At 46.0% G+C, this 12,500-nt stretch overlaps 1 protein-coding gene across 2 annotated transcripts in view; it reads left to right on the top strand.

Moving 5' to 3' along the window:
* The window catches only part of PDE4B (phosphodiesterase 4B), a 239,350-nt gene that overhangs the window by 109,847 nt on the left and 117,003 nt on the right, over positions 1-12,500 (top strand). The window lies entirely within an intron of this gene.

Below are 12,500 nucleotides of genomic sequence, written 5' to 3'. Positions count from 1 at the left end.
TGTGGAGAGATTGCGCATGTCACTTTTTTTGTTTTTCTTGAACTTTGCATCAAGTTTTCACCAAGTTCAGATGGTTTGAAATGTTTCCCGAACGTAACCGCTTTTCTCCAGAATTCCGCATAAACTGGAGAATAGAAAGAGCCCCGTAACCTTGTCAGCTGAATCAGTACCTGGCAGATATCATTTCTGCAAAGCTTGTGGCTTTTGTGAAATTTTGTGCAAACAAAAATGTATATTTAGCCTGGGCACGGTTGCTTTTTTATTTACGAATAGCTTAAATTGTGGGTATGTACAGTATGAATGTGTGTACAGTATATATGCGTCTGTCTGTCTAACTATCTGACCTATATCTATCTATACATACTGTGTGTGTGATTGTGTCCATGTAGAGAGAGGAGTTTTTTTTCTATATATGAAATGTTTGTTTCTATAAATTATGTTTAGTAAATGTCTTAAGAATCATTTTGTTCCTCATAGGCCAATAAAGGTTTTTGTTTTTATTCCACATTTAGTTGTATTCCATCCTCCGTGCTGGCTGGCATGACACCCCCGGGTTTGTCTAAACGTTCCCACTGTGTATTTTGTAGTGTTTGCTATTGCACGTCTGTCTTCCAGAATAGGAGAAAATCTCTGGCTGAAAATAAATCTTATTGTAAATCTGTTGGTCAACATAGAAATTGATCTTGTGGAAGCTAGAAAAGCTGCGAAGTAGAGATGTCCAAATTATTCACTTTATAGTCCACTTTTTTTGGCAAACTACAGTAGTACTTCAGTTTCCCACTAGAATAAAGGATAAGATTCATTGTGGCTTGTGATGGCTTTTACTGGACCGACATATCAATCACCACACAATGTTTTCTTGTGCATCAGCTTCTAAGATTACAGAGATCTCTTCATCACATGTGATCTCTAACGCAGGGGAGATCAACTCCAGTCCTCAAACCACCCCCCCAACAGGTCAGGTTTTTAGGATATCCCAGCTTCAGCAAAGGAGGCTCAATCAGTGAGCCACATCTGCTGAAGCGGCAATATCTTGTAAACCTGAACTGTGGTGGGGGGGAGGTGGGGGAGAGGGGGGCGGGGGGGAGTTGAGTACTGGAGTTGAGCACACCTGATCTAAAGTGAAGACAGGAGGCTTAAATATATCCATAGATCCTTATTCTGTAATCTGGAATAGCACTGGATTGGCACCAGATTGGTGCTGTCACAGTTTGCAGAATGAGTTGTGGAGTATGAAGTTTGCCAGAGCAGAGGCCTGTGTTTGCGAATGAGGTGTTCAGAAGATTAACGTACTGCAGCTGGGGTATTGTCCTCTTGCCGTATCCATGTATGGATGAGGTGTTGAGAGAATAAGTGTATTGCAGCAGGGGTATTGTTCTCCGGTATTTGGGGTGTGAGTAGGGCTGCAGACCCCTTTCCCTAGCATATAAGGTGGGTATTAGGATTCATATATCAGAGGACACCCCACCCACAGTGCGCTAATGTTCTGAGCACCGCTCACAGGTGACATTAACTGCTGGGATGAAGCTCGTGTGCTAGATCAGGGGGGGGGGGCTCCGCTCCAGTCCTCAATCTCCCCCCCCCCCCACAACAAGTCACGTTTTCAGGATATCCCAGCTTCAGCACAGGTGGCTCAATCAGTGGCTCTGTGCTGAAGCAGGGACTGATTAAGCCACCTGTGCTAAAGCTGGGATATCCAGAAAACCTGACGTGTTGGGGGGGGGGGGGGGGGGGTTGAGGACGGGAGTTGAGCGCCCTGCACTATGTATCTCAGCCTCCCCATGTGCAGTTTAGAGGCCCCTGAGGATGAAACCTCTGCAGTCTTAAAGGCGTATGCACAGGAAAATAAAATGTGTACCAGTGATCTGTTGGTTCATTAAAAGGTATACTCTGTCCCTCTATCCCTCTGCCCCTGATGAATATTGAGTGGAAGAGCGTTCCATAGGCAGGGAGAGATTAGTGAGAAAGGTTTAAGACGGGACAGGGGTGTAGTCGTAAAAGGTGATCGATAACCTTGGTTTGAACGTAAGACAAGTAGGGGTGTAACCAGAGATCTGAGTTGAGTTACAGTATATGTATGGAGGTGCAGAGGGGTGTAAAGAGAGATCTGAGTTGAGCTATATGGAGGTGTAGAGGGGTATAAAGACAGATCTGAGTTGAGCTATATGGAGGTGTAGAGGGGTATAAAGACAGATCTGAGTTGAGCTATATGGAGGTGTAGAGGGGTATAAAGACAGATCTGAGTTGAGCTATATGGAGGTGCAGAGGGGTATAAAGAGAGATCAGAGTTGAGCTATATGGAGGTGCAGAGGGTATAAAGAGAGGAAAATTTTGTTGATATGGAAATTAATTGGAAGTCATCAGAGAGCATGCAGGAGATCAGACGCAGATACACGCCTAGAAGAGCAGGAGAGGATTCGAGCAGCAGCATTGTATTTATTTATATATAATGGACAAAGCACTCACAGGTCTTAACAAGTAAAGAAAAAAGTTTCATTCAGAAATCAACATTTTGCTTCTATGAAGAACCTTTTTCAGGAGCGCAGAACGTGAGCTCACCTACAAAAACGGGGAAGAACGTTGACGTAGTTACTATGTGATGGGGTCCCTGCAGTGCCAGACCCCTTGACTGAGTAGCTATGGCATTCAAAGTGTTAAAGGAGCAGTTCCTTGTTTTAGTATCCCCCCACCCCCCGCACTTTTTTTTTTTTTTTTTTTTACATCGTGGGACTAGGTTCCACTAGTACCAAACACCCCTATTTTCAGCTGCAGGGACCCCTATTTCCTGAGATACTAAACGGAGAACTTACTGGGTTTAAACAAAATGGCTGCCAAATCTCAGGCCAATAGGAAGCTGTAACATCATCGCCTGTAAGTTCCTATTGGATACTCATTTAAATCCCCTTTAGAAACCAGGAAGTAATACCGGTAACTTCACCAGTAAGTGTCCCAGATACTGTGGGGTCCCCGAACCTGGAAATAGTGCGTCTCAGCTCCGGGATCCAATCCTGTAAAATAATAAATGGAGCTTTGTTAGGGCGGATTGCTCCTTTAAAAGAATGGATTAAAGGTTCGGTTTTAAGGAAGTGGTACTATGAAGCTTTTATGGAAGAGGTAACAGTTACATTTTGTGCCACAGCAGGAGAAGGACATTGCCAGAGGCTTGCAGTTTGACAGCGGAGAAAGGAGGCTCTCCCCTGCTTACACTTAGTGGATTGGGTGAGAGGCGCTGCTACTCCCCGTGCTAGGTGACAGGGTGTGGTAGAGTGCCGGTGCTTGGTGACAGATTGGGGTGCTGTCCTCTCATGGATGTAGAGGCAGTGCTAATCCTTAATAGTGAGTGGCAGGGCACGCTGATGTCGTCTCATGGTCGGAGTGGCGATGCTAAAGCCCGTGCTTGGTAGCAGAATTTGGTGCAGTCCTGACATGGAGGTAAAGGCAGCACTAATACTCAGTGGTGAATGGCAGGGTGTGGTTGTATCCTCTTGAGTGTTGGTTAAGGAATTTAGATTGGCACACTGAGCGGGTACGGTTGGTGATTGGTATAAAGATTGTGAAAAAAATGCTGTGGTCATTTTCACCTACAGTTTGATCTTAATCTTACAGTATGTGTAGGAGTAAAACTATATGCGGTGAAATGGCCACAAGGTGAGGGGCATTGAGGGGTGGTATGGCCACAAGGTGAGTGGGCACTGATGGGTGGTATGGCCACAAGGTGAAGGGGCATTGAGGGGTGGTATGGCCACAAGGTGAGGGGCATTGAGGGTGGTATGGCCACAAGGTGAAGGGGCATTGAGGGGTGGTATGGCCACAAGGTAAAGGGCATTGAGGGGTGGTATGGCCACAAGGTGAAGGGGCATTGAGAGGTGGTATGGCCACAAGGTGAAGGGCATTGAGGGGTGGTATGGCCACAAGGTGAGGGGCAGTGAGGGGTGGTATGGCCGCAAGGTGAAGGGGCATTGAGGGGTGGTATGGCCACAAGGTGAGGGCATTGAGGGGTGGTATCGCCACAAGGTGAGGGGCATTGAGGGGTGGTATGGCCACAAGGTGAGGGGCATTGAGGGGTGGTATGGCCACAAGGTGAGGGGCATTGAGGTGTGGTATGGCCACAAGGTGAAGGGGCATTGAGGGGTGGTATGGCCACAAGGTGAGAGACATTGAGGGGTGGTATGGCCACAAGGTGAAGAGGCATTTGAGGGGTGGTATGGCCACAAGGTGAGGGGCATTGAGGGGTGGTATGGCCACAAGGTGAGGGGCATTGAGGGGTTGTATGGCCACAAGGTGAGGGGCATTGAGGGGTGGTATGGCCACAAGGTAAGGGGCATTGAGGTGTGGTATGGCCACAAGGTGAAGGGGCATTGAGGGGTGGTATGGCCACAAGGTGAAGGGGCATTGAGGGGTGGTATGGCCACAAGGTGAGGGGCATTGAGGGGTGGTATGGCCACAAGGTGAAGAGGCATTTGAGGGGTGGTATGGCCACAAGGTGAGGGGCATTGAGGGGTGGTATGGCCACAAGGTGAAGGGGCATTGAGGGTTGTGCCAGTCATGGTCGAACCACAACTTCCCCAAATATTGCTGGTTGTTTTCCAATTAGCATTCACTTTTTCAGCTCAGAATTGAGACGAGCTGCGATTAGTACAGGAAGGTGATTGGACGGGTCAAGCTTCTGTCCACTTTCATAGTGTCTGAACCAACAAGTAAAAAAAAAAACAAAGACCCTAATTAATCTGTGCGCTAGGCAGGGATGGGTTTAAGGGGACATTGCCCTTTAAAGGCTTGTTATATATATATATATATATATATATATATATATATATATATATATATATATATAATGGTTTTGAAGCAAAAGGTGGCACTGTGTGCTCATTTGCATGTCATTTCCCAGAATTCCTTGCTGCAGTGGATGTGCTGTGTGATAATGGTGAAAGGCGGGGTTGCAGACCTGTCTAAGACATGCAAATGAGCATACAGTAATATTTCCATTTGATATATATATATATATATATATCTCAAGTCCGATAGTGAGGAATCCACTATTACTTTTGTGCTTACCCAATGCTTCACATTGGCTTAGCTAATGAATGGCATGTTTTAGGGTATTAACACGAGGGACACTTCCCAACTGCAGTTAATTAAGCCAGGCTAAAGTCCCATACATTTAGACTTCAGTGATTTTCAGAAATGGTTTTCCTAAGGCACCATATCCTGAATATACAGTGGGTTCGACAAACATTTCCTTGGTTACCTTCAGCAACAATCACAACACTGGGAACATTAATGGAAAGTGTAGCCTCTAAAAATAGAAACTGCATCTATCAGCAGTCGTTTGCCAGTGACCTTTTGAATTGATTTGTGTGTGATAATGCACTTATTCCAGTGGAGAAGAAATGTATTTGACCCCTTCCTTGCTGGAGAAGTCAGAGCTACGCTGAAAGGATTTGTCATTTCTCTGCTATATTGCAGCAGAAGCAGCAGAGTGATATATTTGATGAGGATTTTGCGTTCCATAGCCGCGCTCATACTGCACCTTTCCCAAGCGCGGGCCCGAGCCCCAGTAATATCACATGCACCCAGCAAGACCTCTAATTACGAATATCTATCTAACATTTTCAATTACACTGTTTTCCATTTTAGAACCAAAAGTTATGTCTTTTAATAAGCCCCAGTGTTATGTTATGTCAATGTTTAGATACAATAAAGAACTGGATGTATATTGTACAAAATAATGTAAACTGGCCGGTGTTTGGCACTGCTACCAATACAGTCAAAACAATGAATGTTTTGTATGGCTACTTCCCCTCATACCCGCAAACGCTTAACAATCGTCATTAGCAGGCACTGCCGTCCCCTTCACTTACACCTCCTCCTATCTCAGCACGTTTACAAACATACTGTGCCACTTAAACCAGGGGAGACCAACTCCAGTCCTCAAGGGCCACCAACAGGTCAGGTTTTCAGGATATCCCTGCTTAAGCACAGGTGGCTCAATCAGTGACTCATTCTTTGACTGAATCAGTCTTCGACTGAGCCACTGATTGAGCCACCTGGATATCCTGAAAACCTGACCTGTTGGTGGCCCTTGAGGACTGGAGTTGACCACCCCTGACTTAGACTGTAAAGTCTTTGGGGCATGGATTCCTTTTCTTATATAGTGCTTGTGTGTGATTGTGTGATTATATCTGTTTACTGAAGCACAGCATACATGGATCTTACTATGTCCATAAAATTCTACGTACACTACAGTATATGAGGTTCAGAGTTTGTACAGTACAGTATATGAGGTTCAGAGTTTGTACAGTACAGTATATGAGGGTCAGAGTTTGTACAGTATATGAGGGTCAGAGTTTGTGCAGTACAGTATATGAGGGTCAGAGTTTGTACAGTACAGTATATGAGGGTCAGAGTTTGTACAGTACAGTATATGAGGGTCAGAGTTTGTACAGTACAGTATATGAGGTTCAGAGTTTGTACAGTACAGTATATGAGGTTCAGAGTTTGTACAGTACAGTACATGAGGTTCAGAGTTTGTACAGTACAGTATATGAGGTTCTGAGTTTGTACAGTACAGTATATGAGGTTCAGAGTTTGTACAGTACAGTATATGAGGGTCAGAGTTTGTACAGTACAGTATATGAGGTTCAGAGTTTGTACAGTACAGTATATGAGGTTCAGAGTTTGTACAGTACAGTATATGAGGTTCTGAGTTTGTACAGTACAGTATATGAGGTTCAGAGTTTGTACAGTACAGTATATGAGGTTCAGAGTTTGTACAGTACAGTATATGAGGTTCAGAGTTTGTACAGTACAGTATATGAGGTTCAGAGTTTGTACAGTACAGTACATGAGGTTCAGAGTTTGTACGGTACAGTATATGAGGTTCAGAGTTTGTACAGTACAGTATATGAGGGTCAGAGTTTGTACAGTACAGTAGGTAATCTTCAGTACAGGCTCCGGAAGTTGTTTTTTTCCCCCTACCTTTTCTCTGCAGAACAAGCTTTTCATCAAATATTTCATTTTGCATCTCCGTTTAATAGTTTATTTCTCATAAGGACTGGCTAATGATATTTATTTTGCTCCGTGTTTTTTAATACTTTTTTGTGTATACAACAATATAAGCATGAGCTGCTTGGGAAAAAGAACATTACAACAGGTTGAAGGGGGATTTTCATCAATCTATCAGTACCCCTTATATTTTAATATAAATGCAGCTTTGAAATAGACCAAGTGTTTCTACAAAATGATTTTCTCATGTTTTCCCGTTTCATTTGCAGCTAAATAAAATATCCCAAGACTCCTATTGAGACAATACATGAGCAGCGGCCACTGAATTCTGCATGAATTGCCTTTCTTCTCTGGTATATACAGACCAGTTGATCTTCATCCTCCATTTACCAAAAGCCCCTGTGCATTGGATTTTGTAGTATCTCGTTTGTCTTCTCTAAAGATGTACAACACTCCTGGAGCTGTATGGCTGCTGGAACCCCATACACACCGCGGCGGGTTTGAAAACGCGCCGCCCCACGGCACTTAGCTGTTGCGGCCGCCTCCTCCTTCTGAACCGCAGCGTCAAATGACGCTGTTGGACGTCACCAACGTGATGTCATTTGACGCTGCCACGATGTGTTGCCATGGCAACGAGACGCCGTGGGACGGCACGTTGGTGACATCCACTGCGTCATTTGACGCTGCGGTTCAGACGGAGGGCAGGAGGCAGCCGCAACAGCTAAGTGACTTACCATCAAGCCCGATAGGCCCAAATTTGGACGCCCTAGGGCTGGGCCTAATGGGAAATCCGCCGCTGCAAACACACAACTAGAGGCAGGCGAACCCGTCGAAATCCGTCTCCCAGAATCCCGCACATTGCCTGGACCAAATCAGTCCCCAATTGGATTGATTCAGAAGCCAATCCGCCATTTAGGAGGGGAGAGAGAGACTGACTTTAAATTTAGTAGTGTCTCCAGTGTGTATATATCCCCCCAAACCGCCCTCCAAATTAATTAGCCTGTGCTGAAAAGGAGCACAGCCGAGGTACCCTGCTGGGAGCTATTTAAATATGCTTTGCATAACCATGAGTCCCATCCCACACGTCCTAAAAGGATTTCCATTCCAACTATAGACTGGAGAGGTGTACTGGTGTCGGACCCACCAGGAAAGCTGTGCTTGTGGCTTCCAGTTCTGTTGCGTCTGACACCAGCACACCAGTCCAGGCATTAGGTTAGTGGCTTAGGCTTATCAACTCCATATAGATGGTATGGAAATCCTTTTAGCATGTGTGGAAGGGGGCTCATTTAAATATACTTTGCATAGTTATTAGCATATCTCCCAGGGTACCTGAGATGTGCTCCTTTTTCAGCACAGGTATGTCTCCCTAATTTTTATTGGAGGTAAGTTTGAGGGGATATCGCTCTCTCTCACTCTCCCCCCCCCCCCCCCCCTCCTGCAATTGACAGATTGATCTTTTTGAGACAGATCTGCGGACCAAAGGATCCGGTGGATCCAAATCCGAGCTCTACACAACCATCCATAGTAGCTGCTCTTTGTAATGTTAAACATTGAAATCATTGCTTTTTAGTTATCAATGTCCTAGTGCTTGGTAAATAACATTATTGAGTAACATCCTTCTTCCTCTTTGGGATTGCTTGCAAGCGTCATTTTGCGGGGCAGGTTTAAGATGCAGAATTAGGCGGATTGCCCTCGCAATTATTTTTAAAAAGCGTCTTTTGCAGTGTGCACCTCTACGACAATGCGTCACAATACATCGCAACAATGTTACCCACTTTCAGAGAGTGAGGGGAGTGGTGAAGTGCAGCAGTACAAAGGGGTAGGAACGGAGTTAATTGACATGAACTATATATTAGTCACTGGGTGTACATCTTATTGTGCCATTTTTGGTCCTGGTTTTGTGCATGGTTGAACCCATCCGATCTCATGTTAACGTTCTCTATATATCGAAACATGGCGTCAAATAGATCAAACTTCAAAGCAAACGTGATACGTTTGACACGGGTGCTCAAGGAGGGGTGGTAAATAATTAAGTAATAATGCAGTCTGCTTAATACATAGAGCTCCGCAGTTTGGTGTCTCTGCTGCGTCCTGAAACAAAGACAGGACATTTAAGCCTTATTTATGGTTCCAGGGGATGCGCTCTTAAAGGAAGCTGACAAAATGAACTCGTCGCTTAATGCAGGGGTGCTCAACTCCAGTCCTCAAGGCAACCCACCTCCCCCCCAACAGGGCAGGTTTTCAGGATAGCCCTGCTTCAGCACAGGTGACTCAGAGGCTCAATGATTGAGTCACCTGTGCTGAAGCTGGGATATCCTGAAAACCTGACCTGTTGGGGAAGGGGGGAGGGCTTGCGGACTGGAGTTGAGCCCCCCTGGCTTAATGCTCTGCAACAATTTGAATTCACATACGATTTTAATTGTGTTTTAGTTGTACTTGGGAAAGGCGAGCTGAACAGAGCTTCTAATTGCAGCTTTAGCTGTTTGAATGATAAAGTAGGTCCTGTTATGGGTCTGTGCCAGAGAGCTTGATTGATGGTATCTGTCTCGGATGTCACCCTGAGAGAAAAGAATAAAACCTCAGTAGACTGGGTGCATTGCAGCTGTCTAGCTTAGCTCTAATTTCCCTTCCCCATTGACGTCATTGTGAGGTTTCAAATCAGGCCAGTGTGTCTCGTAAACCTGCACACAGATGAAATGAAGGCATAGCAAGACTCTGCTTCCCAGCCCAGGGTTCACGGAGAGGGGAGGCGGGTGCTTTTCTCTCTCCCCCCATAATAGGTTACATTCTTTTTATCCCCGAATCCTTTAAACATATTAAATGTCATTAGGCATCCAAATGCCGGGCTGGGCGCTTTTTTGGAAATACAGTACTGAGAAGCAATTACCAAGTTGTCACACAGACGATCAAGGTTTATTCTGTTTTACGTTTTTGAAGCGTTTCTGGAGGATTTTGAACTAATTAAAGGTTTTCTGAAGGTGTCGCAATTATGCCCCTGCAGTATTTTTTTTATTTTTTTTTTATTTAAATTTTTTAAACAAAAAACTGCAGTAACTTGTATTTAAAGTGGCAATGCATGCTGGGTGTTTGTGTTTATTTTTTAACATAGGGTTGAAGCAGGGGGTCTCCGGAGCTGAACCCCGTTAATTTCAGCTCTGGGGTCCCTCTGCTTTTGGAGATACTTACCTCCATAGGGGGTGCTGGTAGCTGCTCCAGTTTGCTAGATGGGGTTCACGTAATGGCCGCTTCTCAAAGCTCCTGCGTCCTTCGAGCCAATAAGAGGCCGTGACATCATCCGGTGCGGCTTCCTATTGGCCCACGTGACGCTGGAGATTTAAACTCAGGAGATTCCAGCACCCCCTTCGGAGGTAAGTATCTCTGGAAGCAGGGGGTCCCCATAGCTGAAAGTAATGGGGTTCAGCTCCAGGTGAAGGAGTCCCTGTCCTAAGGCCGACCCTATACCATACAGCTTCCTCTGGTGTCATAGGGGACTAACTGGGCCCTGGGGTATACCTCTACCCTAGTCCCTGCACGCAGAAGAACTCTCCCTGTAGCTTCTGTCTGATCCCAGACTCTGGCAGTTCACCACGTGTAACTGGCACTGGTGATACAACACACAATGAACAACTAGAAAGCAACCCCCCTTCTTCCTATGAGGGGCCTCTCACTGACACAGCCAAATAACTGCTGTGGCTGCACTTCAAAGCAACACTGTATATTCTAGTCAGAGCACACAGCACGGCAGCTGTGCCACTGACTAGACTTACACACACCTAAGGGCAGGGTCCCTAGCTAAGGTGCCTTCCCTAAGAACTTACCCACTAACCTAGTGGGGAGTGGGACCTACCTGGGACCTGGGGGTAACCTGGCCTAGTGTAAGAGCCTTGCTCCTTACACACTTCATCCCCCTTCCTGCTCCCAGCTCCAACTGCCAAACGTGGTCACCGCAACATTGTAGCCTTCCTCCACAGGAGAAGCTGCAAAACCCTATTTGCTGACTGGCTGCACGTGATGTGGGTGAAAGGGCAATCCCCAGAGGCTGCTGGGAATTGTAGTCCACTCAGGACCTCTGTAGCATTTGGACCGCGTGCGCTATCTTTACTGCGCATACGCGATCCTGTAAGGGCTACCGCGGTGGTAAGGGGACTAGGGGGAAGCATGCTACATTGATATACCGAAATAATAAACCACTGACACCTATTGTCACGAGTGGAAACGGATCCGTTTTGGGAGGGGTAGATTTTAGAAATCTCGTGCATTTTTAAAGGACAGGAATTTCCCAATATGATTCATTTATACGTTGCATAATGCAGGCAGCTAAAAGTTTAACCTTTCCAATATGGAAATGCTCATTTGCTTTAAAACTGTTGGAGATGACTCATTGGAGCATAAACCTAAATAACATTAGTAAGCAGTAGAAATGTAACAGCAGGCGCTAATTATTGGTGTTAATTTGTCAAAATAAAAGACTTTCAGAATTGAATTAGAGGCAGTGCAGATGCAAGAACGAAAACGTGGCTTCCTACAATTATTTTATTAAAAGATCTCATATATTACTTAACATTTTGTATGATGGTAGTGCACATGGAACACGATTTAAGAACTGGTAACTCTTTATATAATGATATAATTAGTGGTAGCCCTTTAAGGCTAGCTTAATTGGCGGTGGTGGTGCTGGCCAGTGGGGGGTGTTGTGGGGCGGGGGGTGCTGGCAGTGTGTGTGGTGGTGGTGGTGGTGCTTGCAGTGGATGTGGTAGGAGGTGCTGGCAGTGGATGTGGTAGGGGGGGTGCTGGCAGTGGCTGTGGTCGTGGTGGTGCTGGCAGTGGGTGTGGTCGTGGTGGTGTAGGGGGTGCTGGCAGTGGGTGTGGTGGTGCGGGGGGCTGCTGGCAGTGGGTGTGGTCGCGGTGGTGCGGGGGGGGTGCTGACAGTGGGTGTGGTGGTGCAGGGGGTGCTGGCAGTGGGTGTGGTGGTGCGGGGGGTTCTGGCAGTGGGTGTGGTCGAGGTGTTGCGGGGGGGTGATGGCAGTGGGTGTGGTCGAGGTGGTGCGGGGGGGGGGGGTTGCTGGCAGTGCTGCTGGAAAGACAATTTCCTTAGTTATAGCTCCCTCTACCTTGGGAGCAATAGATTAGGTTGGAAACCAAACTAGCCATTTCATACACCTGGTTTTCACAAATAACTTCTCTAATTTCTCCATTTCACCCTTTCCTCTCTCTAACCATTATCACATGTCATTTTCTCTCTCTCACTTCTCCCCTTCTATCCACCCCTCGTTTTCTGCAGAGACCTTATCACATCTCTTGGGGTCAAATATCACCTCTATGCTGAGGACACACAGATTAACTATTCAACCCCTGACCTTACAACTGCTGTACAGAACAAAGTCTCTGAATGTCTCTCCACTATATCATCCTGGACGGCCCTCCATCAACTTAAAATTAACATGTCAAAGAAGGAGCTCCTCATACATCCTCCCAAACCTGGCCCTACTGCCCCT

The sequence above is a fragment of the Ascaphus truei genome, chromosome 10, assembly GCF_040206685.1.
Source record: "Ascaphus truei isolate aAscTru1 chromosome 10, aAscTru1.hap1, whole genome shotgun sequence".
Taxonomy (NCBI): Eukaryota; Metazoa; Chordata; class Amphibia; order Anura; family Ascaphidae; genus Ascaphus; species Ascaphus truei.
The sequence above is the reverse complement of the archived record's forward strand: the minus strand, read 5'-3'. Positions and strand labels throughout refer to the sequence as shown.